The sequence below is a fragment of the Sceloporus occidentalis genome, unplaced genomic scaffold, assembly GCF_023333645.1.
Source record: "Sceloporus occidentalis isolate IW3139 unplaced genomic scaffold, rSceOcc1.0.p SCAF_3, whole genome shotgun sequence".
NCBI lineage: Eukaryota > Metazoa > Chordata > Lepidosauria > Squamata > Phrynosomatidae > Sceloporus > Sceloporus occidentalis.
This window is the reverse complement of record NW_028316983.1, coordinates 83876317-83899769: the sequence shown is the minus strand read 5'-3', so window position 1 is coordinate 83899769 and position 23453 is coordinate 83876317. Positions and strand designations below refer to the sequence as shown.

General features: G+C 39.6%; 1 protein-coding gene across 8 annotated transcripts in view; it reads left to right on the top strand.

Annotated features, from left to right (window-relative positions):
* The window catches only part of DAB1 (DAB adaptor protein 1), an 831182-nt gene that overhangs the window by 239463 nt on the left and 568266 nt on the right, over positions 1–23453 (top strand). For all 8 annotated transcript variants that reach the window (XM_089515261.1, XM_089515260.1, XM_089515257.1 and 5 more), the window contains exon 2: positions 7962–8140. The gene's annotated coding sequence lies outside the window, so the exon portion shown is untranslated. The remainder of the gene's footprint in view (positions 1–7961; positions 8141–23453) is intronic.

Genomic DNA, 23453 nt, shown 5'->3' with positions numbered 1-23453 from the left:
ATTTCCAAGCCTGATATGCCAAAACTAACACTCCAACAGGAAGATCTGTGCACCTGAAAAAAGAGAGGGTGTTTTGGTAATTGTTCCAGAGCCCTAAAATTTTTAACTTGACCTTGGTTGGAGTGGCTTTCTGAGGTTGCATCAGAAACTGTTCAGGGACCTATAGGTGAAATGGAAGATTAGTAAAAGTTTCCTTCCCAATTTCCCAACCCCATTAGATCTTTCTCTGACTTTGTCTGCACTGGCCAGGATACTCTGGGGGCAACCCAGAGTATCACTGGCTCCACATCTGCCCCAACCTGCCCTTGTTACCTCAGAGTCCATTTCCTCATCAAGGTGCTGTCTGCACCAATGTCCCACTGAGCTACCAAGTGCATCTGCCACTGCCACACATTGCTCACTTTTGAGGTCAATTAGATCAGGGGCTAGAAGAGTCCAGGAGGGATCTGAAGGGCACACTGCAGAATTCCAATTCCTGACCTACATGAAAAAACCAACAATATGAAAATATGAAAAGGTAAAGCTCACTTCTTGATTGTTCCATAGTGGTTTTTGTTTGCTTCTTTTTCATTTTGGTTAGGAGATGGACATCAGATGCCATTTATCTGTCTTCATTTGTGATCCTTGTAGTTGCACAGTATTGTTCTTATGTTATATTTTAAGTATTTATTGTATGTTTAACACATTGGAACATATAATGTGTGAGTCTGGATCTTCCATGGAAAGGGAAAATGCATGAATGGATTTGATTCCAGCAAATATAGAGGAGAATTAATTAAAAAAAATTAAATGAAAAGAAATGCAAAACCAATCTGTTAGCTCCATACAGCACACCCTTTAACTCTTCCAGTGCCCTGCAGTGAAAAAGATGGTGTTTGTCAATGCCTCTGAAAATGTTTACAAATTGAACATTACATTGGGTATTATGGCATTTGTGGAAGAATTCTGTTGTGACTTCTTTACTGCTTCTGTAAAAAGGCAGATAATTTTGCAATTCTGATTTGTAAAAAGGGCACAGATGGTTTTGGGCAAAAAAAAATCTGCCTGTATATTCCATCTTAAGCCCCATGTTTAATGCATACTATTGACTGGATTCTAGAGGAGTAAATGTATAACACATTGTGCACTGTAGAGGAAAAATCATGTGCCTCTATAATATCCGCTTCCATCTAATTAATTTCATATCTGTTGGCCTGCTCTGTGCCTCTCTTTCTCTCTCTGAAGATTTATTTGTCCCCTAATATCATTTTGTAATTTGCATCAGTGGCAGTGTCATCCATATTATACACTCAGCACTTTTTGGTATGGATTTATATTGACTTTAAGGCTAAGTAGTATAAACGAATATTCAATAACTATTCAGCCATGGGTATAATCATTCAAGATATGTGTAAAGGGAGGTAAGACATTTTTGGTCATGTAAGTCTGACCACAGGCTCACAAATTCATGCCAATTCAAGCATTTCAGGCCATCAATCCAGTCCCATTTGTTTTAATATTCAGTGATGTGATTGTCAGGCCGTAGCCCACAACCTTTTTCCTTAAGGCTAGGTTTACAGATTTTGGATCTCTTCCTTTTAAGCTCTTCCACACATCATTCCTTCTAATTTGTGAAAAGAGGTGGAAAGTGCCAACAGGCCTGTAGCCAAACAGGTCTACTGGGAAACAAAATGGGAGGTATAGGCATGCTCAGGGGGATCCAAGATTAGCATCTTTAACAAGAAACTCAATGGAGCTGTAAAAACAAAACAAACAAAAAAGCAAGGCCAGAACAGCTCATTCATGATAGAGCATGATTAGTAGATACAGAGTATTAATTGCAAGTTGGAAAAGAAACATGAAAAAATGGAGGATGGAGTAGAATGGAATCTTCTGGAGGAGGGCATGGCTGAATAGCTGACTCCAGACAGGAACATGACAATATCTTGGTAGAATTAATGAGAAAACTTGGGAGTCTACCACTTTAGACTACAGGTGGGAAGGCCTTGGTTTTGAATGTACATCCATGTGCTAAGTTACATTGATTGCCAACATATTCATTTTTTGGATGTAAAGAATTTTATTTTTAAAAAAAGAGAGAGAGAGAGAGAGATTGAAACTGAGAATTTCATACATCTAGGCACTGAGTTAACTCTGAATGGCCTGGGTTTGAATTAGGGATGTAATTCTTCACTAATTTTCTTCTTGAAATATGCAGTTAGTAACTAAAAGACCACCCCACACAGTCTCCAAAAGCCTGATGGCATACACAGCACTTTTCAAAGGCAGCCTCATGTAGAATGCATTGCAGTAATCCAAATGGTATGATACTGAGGTGTGTACCATTGTGGCCAGATCTGACTTCTCCAGGAATGGGTACAGTTGATGCCTTAGCTTTAACTGCGCAAATGTATTCCTGGTCACTGCTAAAAGCTAGACACCTAGACTCAGAGCTGAATCTAGGAGTATCCTCAAAGTGTGACTGCATTTTCAGAGGTAGTGTAATCCATTATAAAACAGGCTATTCCATCAATTTATGGTAACCCCAAACATTTCATAGAGTTTTCTTAGGTTTTCTCCACTCAGAGGTGGTTTTGCCAATTCTTTCCTCTTAAATACAGCCTACATCACCTGTTATTCATTGGTAGTCTCCCATCCAAGTACTAAACAGAGCTAACCCTGAATAATCTCCAAGATCACATGGGATCTGGTGCTTTTAGGATATTTAGGCCTGTCTGAGGCCTGGTACAGACTGCTGGAAAGCGGCAGTCTGGGGCCGATTTTAGGGCTCGGGATTGCAAGCATGGCACAGCATTTAAACATCATGGCGCCACGTATACATCATCACTGCACGCGAGCGCACCATTGACACACTCATGGTGCCTGCCGCACAGTCTAAAAAGAACCTGCTTTCAGTGGGTTCTCTTTAGACCTGACGAAGTCTATGATGGTTGGTTGGTGCAGCCTCCATCAGGAGTAAAAAAGGGCGTCTCTAGCCTGCCCTTTCAGGGCGGTCTGTTAAGCCCCTAAATTACCTTTATTTGTAGGTAATTCTCTACTACAGATTCTATACTAAAGCAAGCAGAAGCTATCACATATAAATAATGGCATAAACAATGGAATAGGTTGTCCTTCCTTGTTCTGGAGACATATGTGCCTTCGGGTTTGGTGAAAAGAGCTATCAGTGCAGCCCGTGTGTTTGAGCTGCCTGGCAACCTATGGCAACATCATGATTTGATAGAGTTTCCTTAAGTAATGAATGCTCAGAGGTGATTTTGCCAGTTTATTCTTCCAACATATAGCCACAGCACCTGGTATTCCTTGGTGATCTCCCATCCAAATACTAACTTGGGCTGACTCTGCTTAGCTTCCCTTTAAAGTATTTAGGTTTGGGAAGAGGAATACCTATTGAATTTGACCAGTGCTAGTAAAAGAGTTTTGTTTTACTTCCTTTTTGAGGAATTTATGACAAGCTGCATCTTTCCTCATCATCAGGATAAAAAAGAATTAGAGCTTTTAAAAATAAGAATATGAGAAAAGGGAAGCTGACAGAATTTCCCCCACTCTTAAAGGTTATCACACGGAAGGAGTTTCTTTATCTGCACTCCAAAGAATACTGTGACAGCAGTCTGCCACTACATATGTAGGACAACCTTTTGCAAACATGTCTAGAGTGATTATATTCTTAATTAAATGGAACAAACGTTGAATGCCTATGTGCCAAGAATGGGTATTATATTGTGCACCTAACTAATTAAGCACCCCAAAGGGCCATGTTTATGTTCAGGTATTTGCATTCATAAGTTCTGCATGCAATTGTAGGGATGGGGGGGGGGGGGGGGGAGAAAAGAAAATTGAGACTTGGAAGGTATTTTGTGTACTTATTTCCCCAGATATGTTATTTATGGCATGCTCAAGTCCTGACTTCCACTGCATTACCTGTGTGGTCTATAACAATGATGAACTGTACACACAAGAATGTCAAACCTTGTCAGACTACGGACTTTTATGTAGGTTGTTTAAACTTGGCTAGCCGTATGGCTGTGATACTATATGATATTTCTGCTTTTTAGTCTAATGGGAATAGCTTGGATTGTTTCTATCTGCTGCAAGGAGCAAATGTCAACACGGTGAATTCTGAAAAGCAGCTTTTCAGCACTACGAACATGATGCCGATTTGACAATTGGCATTAGATCTTCAAACACTGCCTTTACAGCAGGTGGCACAGAAAATGTGAGCACTTATTTTAGATTGTCAATAGACAAACCTAAGTATTTTCCACTGTATCATTAGGCTGTTATAGTCTGCAAGTGTTTAGGTAACACAGCACAACCGAAAACCATGTGAAGACACCGTATAAATTAAATGTCTCTGCTTCTCTGTTCTGAGCATTAACAACAGCCAATATAGCATCTCTTTTGTTAGTTCTTTGTTCATTTAAATGCTAGAGACAAATTTATCTGATACATTTCCAGAATTTACAACATGGCTGCCTCAAACTTGAGAATACAATCAAAAAAGATTGAAAATTTGGCATATACATCAGGAAATCCTTTTTATAAAAAAACCACCCTTCTTTTGAGACGATAAAGTGTAGAAAGTTGAAAGCCCTCATTTCTTCTTTGAATACAGAATGAATTTCTAGCAGCTAGTTAGAGACTAAATTCTCTCCCACAATGACCTATTTTGAGACACCTTTTATGGATTCTTATCCTAAAACAGAGACTAAGATGTAATGCATGAAGGTACTGAAATAGAGGCGATTCAGAATAACAGCTTACTGTTTCAAATCAATACTGTTTCACTTGCTGTTTCAAATCAGGGTGATAGAGGTGGGCTGGAAAAGAGATGCTCTGTTCTCTTCACTGGTCATTGTGTGTATATATATTATACCTGTATTTGTGCACCTAAGATTCAAGTAAACTGGAATTCAATTTACTGAATTGTTAAGTAGTGCTTTCATGTGCTCTGAACAAGCTAATGATAAGGTTGTTACCCAAGAATGAAGCCATATTAAATATGCATAGGAACAGTTAATTGTTCATTATTCAATTTATATCAGCAAACTGAATTGTTAGGGGCTTCCTTCCATCCAGGAATGATTCATTTTGTAGTAATATTCATCTGGTGTATGGGCTTTTAATCAGTACACAAGACATATGCAGACATTTCCTAAATGCCTGTGGCATATGAAAGAGGTGTGAAATTGGAATTATTTTAAAAAAAATTCCCAAATTACTTAAATTCAATGTGAAGGACTGTCTCAAAATGTTGCAGCACTATGTCCAAAGACTAACAATGGCAGTGCAGGTTTTTGTCTCTTGTGCAAAATCAAAATGAGAAAAATTATGTGCACTGCCACCCATCAATTTCTTCAAAATGTTTGCACAAAAGTAGAATCTTTTCCTCATTGCTAAGCAAAGCAGTTGCACCCAGCAATAACAGAAGAACAGGGTTATTGATCAAAGAGAAGCAAGGCAAAATCCACACAACAAAACAGCAGTAATCATAATTCATGTAAGAATTGTTCATCCAATTTGCAGTTTGCAAATCTGCAACTTGCAAAGATGAATATGTCAGTGAAAATATGGGGGGGGGGGGGGGGGGAGGCTTTTGCCATCTCACCTGGGAATTACATTTTTCTCCCTTCCTTGCAAAAGAAGGATAAGGAGGATTTACATTCCTCATGTAGCTGGAATCCTTATTTAAATCTTTTAAAAAGTAACTTACCTAGGGGCAGAATGATGGTCATAATCAGATAACTAGATATAGGTTCTATCAGAGATGCTCTAGACTTTTTCCTTAATAGTCAGCTTTCATTTCCCTTGTTAGACCTTTAAATTAATTGTCTTTATTTGCAGTCAATAGACCATACAATTCTTAGATGCATGGCATATCAAAATGGCAAACTCGGCCCTAACCCATGCATATTCATTTGAACATGTATGACTTTATGTATGCAACAGAATAGGGCTGTTTGGGGAAGAACCATTTCTTAGTAGTTTCACCCATTTCAAAATAGACATTTTGTTTCAGCCTTATTTGGGAAATGAGGCAAAAGGATGTCTGGGGGGTGGGGTGGGCACAGTCTTTTTAGAAGTGCTTTTTGAATTTGGCATATTTGAATTTCAAATGTTATGGTCACTGTCATTAAAAGTAGTAGCTTTCTTTGCCAGTGATCGCATATCTAAGGAGAACATAGAGATTTGCAGGATGAATCACTCTTACTACAGTTTATTTGAAATATTCAAAATATTTGGGGAAGGTGTTGGGAGAACTTTGATTAAAACAAACTTAGGGCCCACACAGACAGGCCAAAATAAAGCTGCTTTGGGTCACTTTGGAGGTATGCTGTTTAAATGACACATGCATCTTAAGAGGCCAGAAGCTGTGCCAAAGCTGCGCTCTAGTCCTTAGGACTGGAGCATGGCTTTGGCGTGGCTTCTGGCCTTTTAGGATGCATGCATCCTTTAAACAGCTTACCTCCAAGGTGACCTGAAACAGCTTTGTTTTGGCCTGGCTGTATGGGCTCTTCTTTAGCTTTGCTAAGTGCAGCCCATTTCTAACTCTGAACTAGAGAAGGAAAACAGTTTCACAAAATAGATTTGGTTTTTAAAAATAGTTGCTGGAAACTTGTATCACCTTTTACTTAATGGAACATTATGAAGTTTATTGCACAGGCCCTAAAATGGGCCCGTTGCAGTGGCGGCGTTCCAGTGTGCGATCAACTCTATTGTTAGCCCCATCCCGTTCCGTGCGTGCCCACACGTGCCCCCGTTTTGGAACGCAATGGGTCTGTTTTAGGGACCGTGTGATAAACTTCTATGTGTACTTAGCAGAGAGACTAAGAATCCTGCTTGAGAATTGCAAATATCCAGATCTAACTGGTAAGAGATCCTAATGCATATTGATACCAATGCGTCTCAGGGGGCAATGTATATCAATATGCAATATGCATTGGCCACTTTGCCAGCTTTGCTATATACTAGTGTAATAGCAGCCCTCTACTGGATGTGGATGTTATAAAACTGACCAGTTATAATCCCTGCATACATAAATCCATTTACAATGACATAATTCCATGTAGGATTCTGGCCAATGCCCTGCAAAAACTGCACCATATTTTATTTGAAGAATGGGCCAAAGAATTCAAAGATTCCAAGTTAATTTTACTGATGGTGGAGATAGGGACCGAGATCCAATCAGAACCCTATGCAACTTGTAATGATGTATATTCAATCACCTTCTCTTTCTGCTTACTTGCATATCAGATGCAAGAATAGAAGGCTATGTTGCCTGTTTCTTGAATGCCTGTCTTCCAAGGGCAGTGGTACACAGAGCCAAGGAAGCATGGATAAGGATGGCTTGGACAACCACCTGTGCCACAGCACAGGTTCCAAGTATCCAAGTCATACTGGATTATCTGTGGATACCTCACACCAGAAGCCAGGCAACAGCCCTCCATGCAGTGTCACTGCCTTTTCTCACCTTTTCTCACCTACTATATTTTTACTTTTGTCATGTTCTCTGTTGTTGCATATAAATCATAGAAGGCAGCCTCACTTATTTTTTCTCAAATGAAGATGTTGAGGAATCAGTGAAATGATTTTGAGGGACAAGACTGAGGGAGGAGCTATTTCAGACAAACTATTTCTCTTCAGATTGCTTATTGAATTTCATGCCTTTATTGTTGTTCTTTTATTCAAATTATTGTTTATCCACAGAACACTCTTTCCACAGGCTCAGGAATCTGGCTTTTCCAAAGGTTCTTGCTGATGTAGTAAGATTCCTCCCAGCTACTAATTCTTGGCACTGGTTTGTTCTATCAACTCAAACTAAAGTACAACTGTGTGTAGAACCTGCCATTCCAAAGTATGAAAAAGGCCATTAAAAAAAAAGGAAGTCATTTCTGTCTTTTGCCCAAACCACCATCACCCAGTAAAAGGTTTTTTTAAAAAAATATTTTCCTTTTTTTTTCCAGTTGCAGAATATACATATATCTGAAGACATCCTGGATGCAGATGTCATAGGACTTTCACCATCACTTTGTAACTGAAGTTATTTGGGTACGTGCTGGGCTAGCATTCTAGAATTTGGAAGATCTGTGAATGTTTGGTGACACCAACTGTGCTAGCTGGCATCACATGGAAATTGCAGCAGGTATAGCATGAATTACTTTGATTCTTCCATGTTTGTTGGTCTTAATCTCACTGCTCCTTTCATTTGAGCTGCACTGAATTTTGTTGGAGAGGAGAACAATATGAAAAACAAATGAACTACCACTGTCTGCACATTTATTTGTGCCTATTCACAACTACTGTTGCCTCAATCTGCTGCTGCAGGGTATATCAGGAAAGAAAATGTATACATTTCCACTGTTCAAGCAACCAGACTCCCTGACTTGCTGCACTGTAGTTGCAGACAGTTACATAGCCCCTACAGTGCAGTGCAACAAAATTTTCATTGCCAATGCAGTTCTTGTTGTTACTTTTGAGAGTAATTCACTGCAGTTATAACTTCAAAAGTAAAGTATGGAAACTCAGGTTTGATGAAAAGAACTATCAATGTGGCCATTATGTGTGTGTATGTATGCCTTTGAGCCACCTGTCAGCTTATGGCAACTCCATTATTTGGGAGTGTTTTCTTAAGCAATGAATGCTCCAAGCTGGTTTTGCCATTTCCTTCCTTTGAAATACAGCCTACAGCACCTGGTATTCATTAGTGGTCTCCCATCCAAGTACTAACCAAGGTTGGCCCTACTTAACTTCCAAGATAAGGCAGAATCTGTTACATTTAGGGTACTCAGTCCATTTTGTAACCTCAAGGTCCCACAAATAATAAGGTACTACAATCATTAGAATCATAGAGTTGGAAGAGACCACAAGGGCCGTCCAGTCCAACCCCCTGCCATGCAGGTATATACAATCAAAGCACATCCAACAGATAGCCATCCAGCCTCTGTTTAAAAACCTCTAAAGAAGGAGACTTCACTACACTCCGAGGGAGTATGTTCCACTGTCGAACAGCCCTTACTGTCAGAAAGTTCTTCCTAAAGTTAGGTGGAATCTCTTTTCCTGTAGCCTCCATCCATTGTACCATTTTCTAGTCTCTGGAGCAGCAGAAAACAAGCTTGTTCCATCCTCAATATCACACCCCGTCAAATACTTAAAGGTATATCATATCACCTCTTAACCTTCTCTTCTCCAGGCTAAACATACCCAACTCCTTAAGTCTCTCCTCATAAGGCAGGGGTTCCATATGTTTCACCATTTTAGTTGTCCTTTTCTGGATATGCTCCAGCTTGCCAATGTCTTTTTTTAATTGTGGTGCCCAGAACTGGACAGAGCATTACAGGTGAGGCCTGATCAAAGCAGAATACAATAGAACTATTACTTCCCTCGATCTAGACATTATACTTCTATTAATGCAGCCTAGAATTGCATTGGCTTTTTTAGCTGTTTCATCACACTGTTGTTGCATGTTCAACTTGTGGTCTGCTAGATGCCTTTTACATGTACTGTGGTCAAGCCAGGTGTCCCCTTCCTATATCTGTGTATTGCATTGCATTATATGTAATTGCAATTTTGCAAAATTAACTCTTCCCTCCCCATTTCTTCAAAGCAATTAGTAAACTCTGAATGGTAAAATATAATAGCCTGTAATATAAAACACATTCTGCTTCTATCCACTTTGTTATTACTTCCACATTTAACATGAGCATGAAGCACAGAAGGGGCCACCACTTGATCCATGTGGTATTCTTTCTTCAGAATTTAATGAGAAGACACCTTCAATTAGTATAAAAGTTAACAAAAGGTTACAGTTGTGCTACAAAAAGAATGAAGATATTCCTTTATTACTTTACAGTTAAACTGTTTTAATTGATTATTGCATTGTTAAATTGTTTTTGTGTCCACACTACCCTGAGTTCTTATGAAAGAGAATAGGCTAAAAATATTTTAATAACTATAATGAGATGTATCATATATACTTGACTATAAGTTGACCTCATGTATAAGTTGAGGGCAGGTTTTGGGGCCCAAATTATGGATTTTTATATGACACATGGATAAGTCGAGGGTAAAACTTAGGGGCATGCGACCAAGGATCTAAAGGAGGAAGCAAAGGAAAACTATGCTAAAGAAATTACAAAATTCCAGCATCTATAACTGTTTATGAATATGAGTAACTAATTATTTATAAGTACAATAACATCCAGTATGCATAAAACAGTGAAACTTTTATTTGACCAACCAAAATGCACAAAATACATGATGCAAGCTTTTGATGCTCCACTGGCTTTCTCATAAGGAAAAGGTGTTAAAAATCATACAGGAGAATGTGAGTAACAGGCCTGCATTTTGTCAAGATGTTGTTGTTGTGTTGAGATGGTGTGGAGGGATGTCTGTGCAGGCAGGATTCTCCTCCTTCTGGCTATGTGGCACTGGGAACAAAGCATTCCAAAGAATATCAAATTTGAATTCCATTGAGTAAATAGTTATTGTTAAATATCACCACCCAAATATTTATTGTTCCCAGAATCACCAAGGCATTTACTTATTGACTGTATTTTGCAGGTATGCTCAGGATTAATCATAGTGTTTAGCCTGCACAGTCTCAAAATGCACACTCATGTTCACAAGACTGTGAAAAAGCTTTCACCTTAACCTTCTTTGTCACACAATTAATAAGGAGTATAGAGCAGCTGGATAACTATTGGAGAGTTTTCCAGCTAGTTTGGTTTCGGCTTAAAAAACAATCCAATGGCAGATGTGTTTAGGCCCCCAGAAAAATGGTTTGTGTTTAATGGCATGTAGAACAAAGTTCAGTCCTCGGTGGAAGATGCTGATATTCTTTCAGTACTGGCCACAAGGGGGGAAATACAGCCCTAAGGCCACACCATACCAGATATGACTGACTGACAAGTCAGTAATTAGAATGCAGGAGACGTTTTTTTGCTTGACATGCAAGAACTCTGTTTTGACCTTTCAATACCCCTTGATATTTTAGCATTAAACGTGCTGCACACCCAGGCTATAGTTGTACTTGATTTTTAAAGAAGGATCACAATCTTTGAATGTCAAAGTAACTGGTGAAGTACTAGTATACAGAATCTCAGAAAAGAACATATACAAGAGATGGCCTTCTAATTATCAGTACCCCATGCAAACATTGCAAAAAGGCTGAAATCATTCTAAAGAGTTTATTATAATGATAAACAGCCAAGAGGTTGATATGTTAGTTAGTCTGATATGATAGTTAATAGTTAATAGTCAGGAGCTAGTGGAGAGTTATGAGGTAAATTGTCTTTTTGGCATTAAGTAATAAATCAACTGAGCCAGTGCAGCATAGTGGTTTGAGCATTGGACTATGACTCTATTGATGAGAGTTTGATTGCGCACTTGGCCATGAAATACACTGGATGACCTTGGAGAAGTCACATACTCTCAGCCTCAGGGGAAGGCAACAGCAAAATCGTACCAAGAAAAAAACATAAGTTCGCCTTAACATCTCCATAAGTGGAAATGACTGGAAGGCACACAGCAACATCAACAATAAATTCATTAGCTTGGATGGTATACTTAAACAAACAAAAACAGCCAGTGAATTGTTGTTGTTAGAACTAGAAAGTTGTTGGGCCATGTAATGAAGAAAGAAAAAGACATGAGATAGAAGAATTTAATTGCAGAGAAAAACTATCAGGCGGTCTGTAACGTGCCTAAATAAAAAAAAATGATCGCTGCTACCTTTGTCTACAATTTTGTTTGCTTTTGTTGGGTGTTTTTGCCTTGTGTTTTCCCGATATTTCTCCTCGTGGGTTAGGAAAGCACTGCAGTGGTGATGGAGATTTCTATACTCATAGAAAAAAGTGTAATCAGTGTGTAAAGTGGGCCCATATTGGTGAGCTAGCCATCTGTTGATTGGAGTACCACGAATTGCCCCATCCCATATTAGTCAGTGGTGGTGCATGCCCATGGCCATGTTGACACAGGCATGCACATGTTGCCAGACATTAACTAACGTATATACTTAAGTCAACCTCATGTATATGTCGAGGGCAGGTTTTGGGTCCAAAATTATGGATTTTGCCAAGACCCATGGATAAATCAAGGGTAAACTTGGAGGCTCCTTCTGTGTGTGTGTGTGTGTGTGTGTGTGTGTGTGTGTGTGTGTGCACATGGCAAGAGGGCTCTTTTTGCCTCAATTTGTATCAGCTTTTGTTTCAGCCTTCACTCCCCAGACAGTAGCAGCACAGGTGAGACTCTGTTTGTTTGTTTAAAAGCAATCAATCACCCAGGACCCTGTCTGGTTGGCTCAAGAGAGAAAGAAACTGCTCTCCCCACTGCATGGGGAAACTTGAAAGAGGTGCTGTCACATTACCAAATTGACCCATAAATAAGTCAGCTTGAGATTTGGGGGTCAATTTTGGGGCATTTTTTTTTTTTTTACCTATAGATGACTACATGTGATAATATGGGCCTGATTGCCAGTGTTTTTTCCACTTTTGTGGTGGAGGAAAGGCTTACTGTGTTTACATTTTAGCAGTTTGCTACCACTTTTTCTGAAATGGCTTCATCCTAGAAAATCCTGGAATTTGGAGTTTGCTGAGATACCTAGAATACTCCGCTAGAGAGTTGTAGTGTTGTAATTCAGGAGACTGCTCTAGAATTCTCTAACATAAGATTCTAGGTACCTCAGCAAACTACATAGCCAAGATTCCATAGGATGGGGACAGGGCAGATAAGGTGGTATCAAATTGTTATAACTGCACTCATTGCAGGTACAGTATATCCAGGAAAGAACTTTAACAGCAGCCAACTTGAGAACCCATATAAAGAGGTGAGAATTGAAAGAATATGAATGGTATGAGAAGAAAATAAGGAAATAATAGAGAAGAAAACTTTTAACTAAATTTGCCACATATGGAAAATATGAAAACAGGTAGACAGGATTTAGTGAGTAAAGTGAAAAATTAACATTCTAGAAGAACAAAAGCAGAAATATGCCAGAAGAATAATAAAATCATAAAGTTAAAAGGGATCCCAAGGGCTATTGACTCTCCATCCCCTGCCAGAGCAGCAATCCACATCTGAAGCATTTCTAGAGGGGATCCTCTAAGCTCAGTTAAAAATCCTCCTAAGAGTCCATCACCTTCCATTTTCCATTCCTGAATAGCTTTTGCCATCAGAATATCCTTCCTTGTAATTTGAATTCATAGTTATCTGAAGCAGCAGAAAACAGGCTTGTTCCAACTTCTCCACAACAACACCTCAGACATTTAAACAAATACAAGGTGGGAAACACTGACATAAAATCTAAGTACTCTTGTACTTGCTAGAGTAGTCCTATTGAATCAATGACATTTGCATAAGCGTTGATGCAACTGTCCAGCAATTGATTCTACTTTAGCTTGGATTAGCATTTAGATTTAGGTCAAATTACAATAAATAAACAAACAAGCAAACAAAAATCCTGTAATGCTACAATAGCAGAAACACAGAAACTTGTAACACATCTGGATTTTTATGAATCTTCTGTTAGCCAAACAAAACAAACCACAAGATAACATGTGTCTTTGCATTTTAAGTTTATAAGAAAGCACCTTTGTGTAAATAGCTCAAGCTGTTCTCTTACTGATTGTTTGTGTGTGTGTGTGTGGGGGGAGATAATCCCTTAAAGAATGTGGATTAAATGAGTTTGTGTTGTGTTACCCTTCTAAATTTTAATTTCAGTGCATATTTAAATGCCTAATTAACATGGAGAAACTTGTTCTCCATGCAAGGCAGAATGTCAGATGCTTGGACATTCTCATCTGAAATCCACCATGTGAAGCTTCTGGTTTAGAGCTGAAATTTGAAAGGGGAAAATAGGAGAGGAGGTGTTTGCTGTAATCAGCCAGGAGTCATCTGGATTCCTGCTGCTTGTGCATAAATCATCATACTGACCTGAGCCAGGAGTCTGATTGTAGCTAATACATGCCATTTAATCTTACATGCACAGGACATCATGCAAACAGGGTGCACTATCAAGATGCAATTTTAATTAATATTTGCTTTTTAGATAGTGTATGTGGAGCTTGGGAGGAGAGAGGAGGGGAAGAATTCTATGGTGGAAAAAAATCTTCATAATTAAGGTAGTAACCCTGTACATTTGTGTGCGTGTGGCTTTCTGCAATATGTTAGCTAATTCTCCAGAATTTATTAGCTGGGAGATAACTGCAAAGGAAAATGACAATTGCTTTTCATGACTTTTATCTCAGCTCTTTAACCTAGTGACTTTAATACTTTTTATCTCCTCAATTTTCAGAATATGCTATATTCCAGCATGTGCTAGGGTCAAAACATTAAAAGACAGAGGAAGAGAAACTGCAAAATGTTCCCCATTTTGTCCTGTATATAAAGCCTTTAAAATTTACTTAGATCTTTTCCTTTGTATTACACTGCTCTTGAAATGATGGCTATGATCCAGTCTCCATGAAAAGGTGAGGAAATGTGTGGATTTCTGGATATTGTTGGGATGCACTTTTCATCATCCCTATACAACATAATTAAATCTCTCTCTCGCTCTCTCACACACACTCTCTCTCACCTTATACAGGATCCAAGTAAGGATGAATACCCACAATATGCTGGGTGGGTAAGTGGTTCTATTCTGGCATTAGGGGATCCAGAAGATATTGGAAATTTACATTAGTTAGTTGCATCATCCAGTAAAGCTGGTGTAATCAGTCAGGAGTGGGACAGTCTTTTGTTTAAGATAATCTTTAAGATGTCTAAAAGAATGTGACTTTGGCATGCAGTCTCTATATGTGCAAGATATTTCAGTGTCCTGTTGGGGAGCTAGGATTTCACCTTTGCTACAGTCCTTCAGAGAGTATAGGTATTGCTTATGGTTCATCTGTCAGGTCAGCCTTTACTCCATCTTCCTCTGACAGCTTGAAGAATTCCTGCTGCAATAACAAGCCATCTGTGAGCCTCTGTTGCTTTGGGCTTTTCTGTTTGCAGCCACTGTTGTTGTAACAAAATTGCAGATCTGGTCATTTGACTTCTCAGATCTTCATAAAGTCATGGTACAAGATATGTGGCTCAGGATTCAGCTCGATTATGCCCAATCCCATCAGCTCAAGAATTTCCTGCCAAAAAGCAAGTCTAGCATAGTCTAAGAATTGATCTGTGCAGCTCAATTTTCTCAGCCTCAGTGTGTGCTTACATGCCTTAGAACTGATGCAAAATTCATTAGGGAACCTGTATGCAGCTTTATGATAAAAAAAGTTACATAGCTGAAAACTTTTCTCTCCTTAGAGAAGAAACAAATCTCTGGCCTCCTTGGGTGTAGAAAGTCCCAGATACAATCCCTGGCATCTCTATCTAAAAAGATGGGGGGATGAGAAGGGCTGTCTGTGAATGCCTGGAAGCAGACAGTATCCAGACAGATATTCTGATTTACTACAGGTTCATTCTCCCATATCCAGATTATAAATTTTCAGGATATAAATTCAATAAACAAATAATATTTCCAGGCTAGATTCCTCTGTTCACCATTCTCATGGTACAAAAATGGAGTAAGAAAGTCAACCCCCTCTTCCCATGCAGAGAAGGATCACTTTCTTCCTTCCTTTTCTCCTAGTTACCTAGTATGGAAACTGTGAATAAAAGCAAGGCTGAATCATCAGCTCCTTGCTCTGATTGCTTCTGGCATTGGTAGCAAAACTTTTTTCAGGTGTATGGGGCAGGGTGCTTTTTTCCCTTTTGCATTCTTCTTTTGCAAATGAAATGAACTTGTGTAAGTCTGACATCAAAGCAGAGCAGAAAAGTTAAAAGTGTGTTTAGAGCATTATATTTGGACTTGGAAAATCCAAATTCAATTCCCTACTGATTGCTGGCCTACTTTATGCCAGCTGCTCTCCTCTATCCTGGTGTACCTCACAGTGTTGTTATAAAAATAAAGTGAAGACAGGGATAGCTATGTAGACCACCTTGAACTCAACTGGAAGGGATGCAGGATATAAACATAAATATATATTTTAAAATGGCTAATCAGCTATGATTTGATAATTAGATGATTCTCTAGTAATTCAATCTTGACCATTTGTACAGCCCTTTTCACAATGAGTATGTCAGCATTGTTATCATTGTTAATTGCCCTCAAGTTGACTTCCACTTACGGAGATCTTATGGACGACAGTTCCCCAAGAGATTTGATCAGCTCTCATTCTCAGTTCTTGAAGCCTCAACGCCATGGCTTCCTTGATTGAATCCATCCACCTATATTGTGGTCTTCTTTTCCTACTGCCCCCTACTATACCAAGCATTTTCTTCTTTTCCAGTGCTGTCTCATGATACAGCCAAAATATCATAGCTCCATTTTGTCACTTTGGTTTCTAGGGAGTTCAAGGTTGATTTACTCTGAGATGAATTTGTCTTTTTGGCACTCCATGGTATCAGTAAGACTCTTCTCTAGCATCATATTTCAACTGAGTTGGTGTTGCATTGAAGTCAGTTCCTGTGCTAAATTTCTTATGTTACAATATACATGTATTCCTGACTCAGGTATGTAAATTTTGAAGCAGTCTTAAACTGCCAGAATGCAGAGGGTCCAAGATGAATAAAACTGAGCCTGTGAATTCACAGTGCTCCATGTTTGGCAGAGGGTTGGATTCATTCCATAGAGGGTTGCTTTCCTTGTATGTGTTAAGCTGTTTCCAATGTATTGGATAATTGTGTCAATTTAACTATTATGAGGTTTTTAACGTGATACAACTATCCTATGTCATTGGGACAGTTCATATGTAACAAAATATTCAAATACCTAATGGCTGATTACGATTGCAGCATCTCCTATAAGTCCTACACCATAGCAGTAATGATTAAATGATAGACTCCCACAAGCTATCAGAGCATACATGAAGATTTCTCCCTACATCAATCTCATGTGATTCTAATCAAACATTACCAGTGATACATGGGATCCAAATGCGGAAGAGCTGCAACTGCACCAACACCTGCAATATACAAAGCTATACAACACTTGGAAAAGCTTCCTTTCTTGATTTCCAAGTCCCATAATCTCATCCCTTGTTTTTGTGTTTAGTGTGTGTGATGCTGAAGTTGGGAAAGGTTTACTTAATAACATAGCCAAGGGCCAGCCCAAAAAAATCACAGCACCTGAGATGCTTCTGACTTGGCAACTATAACTAAAATATAAGTAGCAAGGGTATAGAAGAAAAGAAACGGAAAGCAATGGTTGCAGTATTGTGCATAGTTATTGTGACTATATGTGGAGAAGATGACTTGAGGATGAAGTATTAGCTCTTCCAGTGAAGAATTGTAAATAAAAACAAAATTGCAGGGCAAAAAGAAAGCTAGTGAAAGCAGTATACTGAAGGAGTTTTCATGCAAAAAACTACATTTGGACATGCCTTAGAGACTGAAGAACTTTGTGCATGCATACACACATACAAACATACTCCTTACACTTTTCCTTCCAAAACCTAGGTTGGCTGTAAACATATATGAAATACCATAGAAGATAAGCACTGTGAAGCTCTTCATCGTTATTTTTTAGATGGAAACAATATTGGTATATTCAAACAGAGGGACAAATCAGTTGTAGCGGAACTATGGTTCACCAAAATTAGAACTCTTTGAACTTCTCAGATTTTGGAAAGAAAGTGGGGCTGGGCTTAGTGAGTGTATGGGAGAGCCCCAGATAACATCAAGGATCTTCAAATAGGCTAAGAAAGAATCTTTCTGAAATGCTGGAGTTTTTCTGCTAGTCATAGGTAGCAGTACTGCCGGAGTCTGTCTGGCTCAATATAAGCCAGCTTCATAGGCAAGAGCTGAGAAGGTGTTAGGACTGAATGGGTCATCTCAACCATGCTCTGCTAATGGTCTGATACTCTGATTATTACCCAAATTGCAACATAATTGATTTTGATAGCAGAATTAATTAACTCAATAGGAACAGCTAAAGACCTCTTAGGTAAAGTTAAGAGCGGGGACTTTTAAACCTTTTTATACCAGGTCTGAACAAACAAGAAACTCCAGAGTGCAAGATCCAAATGTAATTTTATTACTACAGTAAAGGGTTTTCAATATTCATACAAAAGCACACCCTCACCTCATACAAGAAATAAAGGTAGATCAAACTGGTTAGTGAGTTGATGATTGGAGCAATATTTATCTGAATGCAGAAGTCAGGATTCTAAATCAGAGGAATGCATAATAATAATAATAATAATAATAATAATAATAATAATAATGTTTATTTATATTTCCCGCCTCTCTGAAGATCAAGGCAGGATTACAACAATAAAATAATACAAGATAATACAAATAATACAAATACTAATACAATCAATAAAACACTAATATTGAATTTACCAATTCCTATTAGTTTTCTAAAATCAATTTAACATTATTCAGTGATCATAGTCGAGAGTGGAATATTGTCATAGATTTTGATATAAGCCCTCCTGAAGAGATCCATTTTGAGTGCTTTCTTAAAGGCTTCTAAGGTAGTGATATAACAGATCTCTTCCGGTAGGCTATTCCATAATTTTGGAATTGCTTCTGTAAATGACCTGTGGGAAGTTGCCATTAACCGGGCATTATGGTGTTCCAGTAAATACTTCCCTGATGTTCTGAGAATGTGGGGCGGATTGTATAGGGAGAGGCATTCCCACAAGTAACTTGGGCCCGAACCATGTAGGGCTTTAAAGGTGATAACCAACAAGTTGTATTGCGCCTGGAAGCTAACTGGCAACCAGTGAAGAGATTTTAATATTGATGTTATATGCTCAAACCTACATGTGCCGGTGACCAATCTGGCTGCCACATTTTGAACCAATTGAAGCTTCCGGACTTGGTACAAGAGTAGCCCCAAGTAGAGTGCATTACAGAAATCTAAACCAGAGATTACCAGTGCAAGTACCACTGCTTCAAGGTCCTTTTGGTCCAGGTAGGGACGTAGTTGACGTATCAACTGAAGCTTATACCAAGCACTCCTGGCCACCGCATCTGTAAGAGATGACAACAGTAGGGACAGATCAAGGAGTACTCCCAAACTGCGAACTTCATCCTTTAGGGGAAGTGTGACCCTGTCCAGGACTGGCTGACAAATCTCCGTCCCTGGACTTAAGGTACCTATTGCAAGTACCTCTGTTTTCTCTGGATTCATCCTGAGTTTGTTTTCCCTCATCCAGCCCATTACCGACCCAAGGCACTTGTGGCACCAGAGCTCTCAGTCAGAAAAGACTAAATATCCTTAGTCACTGCAATAGTCAGAGACATAGAGAAATAGATTTGGGTGTCATCAGCATACTGATAACACCACACCCCATGACTCAGATGATCTCTTCCAGCGCCTTCATGTAAATGTTGAACAGCATTGGTGACAGTATCGTGCCTTGAGGGACACCCGATATGAGCTCCCTCTTGGACAAATAACTGTCACCAAGCGACATCATCTGGACTCTGCCTGAGAGGTAGGAGCGGAACCACTGGAGCACAGTGCCTCCTATACCTAACTCCCTCAGGCGTTCCAGAAGGATACCGTGGTCAATGGTATCGAAGGATGCTGAGCTGTCCAAGAGCACCAGCAGGGTCACACTTCCCTTGTCAATGCCCAGACGGAGATCATCAACTAAGGCGTCCATGGCAGTCTCGACTCCATATCCCGCCCTGAAGCCGGGTTGAAATGGGTCCAGATAATCGGCTTCATCCAAGATAACCTGGAGCTGGAGAATGATTGGAACTCAGGTTGCTACCTGGAAAGTGGGGGTGGCTAGCAACATGAAGAGTTTCAGCTGAAATCTGACAGCATTTCTACCTCATTCCAACTGAGTCTGAAGTATAATAGCCCAAACAGTCCTTTTTATACAAAAAAGCTTTTAGGGGCAGAAATCTCAGAAATCTTTGGTGGAGTTTTTCAGGAGCAAGAAAAATTGCGACTCTGGAAACAACAGAGCAATTAATATAGCAATCGTAAAACAAAGAAGTGACATCTGTAGATGTCAGGACTCCTTGATTTCCAAATGTTTGACAAATGTCAGGCCTATCTTTACAAGCTAAATCAAAACAATAGATTTAAATTTCACACCTTTCTGCTTATATGTCCTTACCGCTTCCAGGCTAAATCGTACTGGGGTGCCTTCTCCAGGTTATGTAACCAGTCATCCCTTTAAGAATGGAATTTGATATACAAGTTCAATCAGAGGCTTAAAGGGGTCCATCCAGGCACTAACACTATATCTTTTAAGTTCTACAGGCAGGAGCTTTCAGTAATAGATTTTTTTAAAAAACAAAAAACCTTATTGTTTGTACTTACTACCAATGAAAGCTAAGAAGCTTATTGCACACATTATTTTCCCTGTTATGGGAAGGGGACTCTCAGGGCCATGCACGACCGAGAAAAAACGGAAGTCTTCCGGCCGACCAAAATGACGCGCCTCAGCACTGAATGGGGATGGCTTGGCGCCATGGGATGGAACGGGGCCATTTTGAGGATGATTTGCTGTGTGATAAAATCCGTTTTTTCCCAATCACGCGCGGCCCAAGAGTCCCCTTCCCATTCCCATAACAGGGAAAATAATGTGTGCAATAAGCTTCCAGGTGTGTGAAAAAGAGTGAAGTAGGGGATGATTAAAAACAAAACACCATTTCTGGCTTTACTTTTTTTTTTTTACCTTTAGCAATAAAAATGATTATATTTTGTAAAGAACAAAATTATTTGCTGTGTTTTTGGAAGTTAAAGTTGATTTAAAAACAATAACAACCTTAGTTTGGTGTGTTGTTAACTAAACAAAGATAGTTGACTGGTCTAAATCTTTACTCTATGACTGGACTGTTGATGTGGTCTTGTTGAACTACAACTCCCAGCACAGGCAACAGTAAAGGATGATGGAGTTGAAATGCGGATCTATCTAGAGGACTAAGCAGAAAGTGACAAACTGCAGTATATTGGTTACAAAGCGGGGGGGGGGGGGGGGGGGAGAGGCTTCCCTAATGTGGGGATTTGTGTGTGAAATGCATTGTTCGGTGAGAACTGCTGTTCCAGTATCCTTTAAAATTCCTCTTTATAGAGTCAAAATTACAGAGCAGTGCTAGATTAAAGGAGAAATAATTGGTTCCCATTTTTAAAATATCCAGAGAACTGTTGACGGAAGAAAAGGATAGTAACAAAAAGCTTGGAGGAACTATTGGTATTGAATGAAGCTCCCTAGTATAGCCATAACAATTGGAACCTAAGTAGTCACTAACCCAGGCCCACTGTTATAGTTTCACAGTTGCAAAGCTTTATTTAAACTCAGGCTAATATATTTTAACTTAATGATGGCTTCTCCTGGTGTGGTTACTGTCTGCCTGAAGCAGTAGGGCATTTCTTTGTACTGGTAGCAAAATGTGCAGCTAGGTGCCATTATGACTTGGCTTCCTAGTGGCAATGACACTTCTGGGAAATATATAACTGTGACAGGTAGTCTATGTGACTGCTCTTCAGTTATGGAACTAGGTTTTAGAAGAAAGGCCCTTGGGCAATATGCCCTCAACAGCCCTTTTCCCACAGTGAATCTACTTTCTTCCTTGTATTATTCACTAGATGCTTCCTGTTTTTACTTCTGTTCATCATCCTTACTACCAAGCAGAGAGCCAACAAACCAGTGGGGAGTAGTAATCCATTGCTTCTCTGCACGCCACCATGCTTGCTGCTACACTGCAGAATTAATGAAGTTTGACACCACTCTAACTGTCATGACTCCATCCTATGGAATCCTGTGATTTGTAGTTTGTTGTGGCACCAGAGCTCTCAGTCAGGAAAGGCTAAATAGCTCACAAAGCTACAAATCCCAGAGTTTCATAAGTTGAGCCATGGAAATTAAAGCAATGTCAAACTGTATTGATTCTGCTGTGTAAATGCAGCTCAAGATTGTCTGTGCCAGAATGAGAGGCAAGGAAACAAGCAAGTTGTAATGGTGAAGTGGAGAAGCAGGATCAGGGGATTGTTTCAGTGAGATCGCTACTACTGTTGAGTCTCTTGGGCAGCTGATCTTTGACACTGTGCACTCTACATGGGGCTACCCTTGTGCTTAGTCCAGAAACTGCATTTAGTTCAGAATATGGCAGCCAAGTTGGTTACTGGCCAAATCAGAAGCGATCATATAACACATATCTTAAAATCACTCCACTGGCTACCTATTTGTTTCCTGGTGCAGTACAAGGTGTTGATCAGGACGTTTAAAGCCTTAAATGCTTGGGTCCAACCTATCTTCAGGACTGCCTCCTTCTGCATAATCCACCCCACACACTCAGATCTTCTGGGAGGAACTTATTGCAGCCTATAAAAACCAGGCTGACTGCAGTCACCCAGAGGACCTTTTCTTCAACCACTCCCAAATTATGGAACGGCCTGCCAGAGGAGATCCATCATATTAATAACTTAGACAGCTTTAAAAAGGCTGTCAAGATGGATCTCTTCTGGCAGGCCTTTCCTGAATAGTAACCTGGCCACCAACTGAATTTACCCCCTCATTGCATATGTTGTTGCCTTATTTCTAGTTTTGTATATTTTAATTGTGCGATTTTAATACTGAAGTGTTTAATTAACATTTTAGAGGAGGGTGGGAATGATCGGGATATGGGGTTTTGTATGGGGTTTTTAACTGTAAGCTGCCTCGATTGTTATTGACAGAGAGGCGTGGTATAAATAAAATTTATTATTATTATTACTATTATTATTATTAATTGCTCCTGTCTTTCTAATTAAAAAAGTTCACCAGTGACTCCAAATTTCCATCTTCCTCCTTTGTCCCAAGCTTACTTCAGTTGCTACAAGTTGAGTTCAAAATGCAAAAGTAGCTTGCCCTCAACTCAGTGAGAAGAGAAGAGGAGGGACAGAATATTGCCCTTCCCAGTAAACTCAGGAAAAAGCAAACTGCTGCAGCTTCCCCTAGCTTGTGTGTTCTACCACATTAATAACCTTTGCCACCTTGATTCCATTATGATGTTGTTTGTCCCTTTCCCTTGTGTTTTAAGTCTATTTAGACTGTAAGTCTGATGACAGGGAACTGTCAGATTTACAATTTGCAAGCCACTCTTGGAGACTTTGTAGCTGAAGGGAAGAGAATAAATGCTTCAAATAAATAAATATGTCCCATTTTTAATCTATGGCTCTTTATAGACAGGGCCTTTTGGCTGCCATCATTACGCGCGAGGGGCGGCGCTTCCTGACGTGCCTTGCCCCTCGCACATAACGAGGGCGTAAAAATGGCGGCGCCCTATACACATGGGCGTTGCCATTTTGATGTGATGGATGCCTAGCATCTGCATGTCGCGGCACCTTGATGATGCCACAAGTGCTCCATTGGCGCCTTGTGGTGTCATAACAGCACAGGAAAAAGAACCTGCTTTCTGCGGCTTCTTTTTGCTGCGGGGGGAGCCACTTGGTTTGTCCGAGTGGCTCCCTCGCACAGCAAACA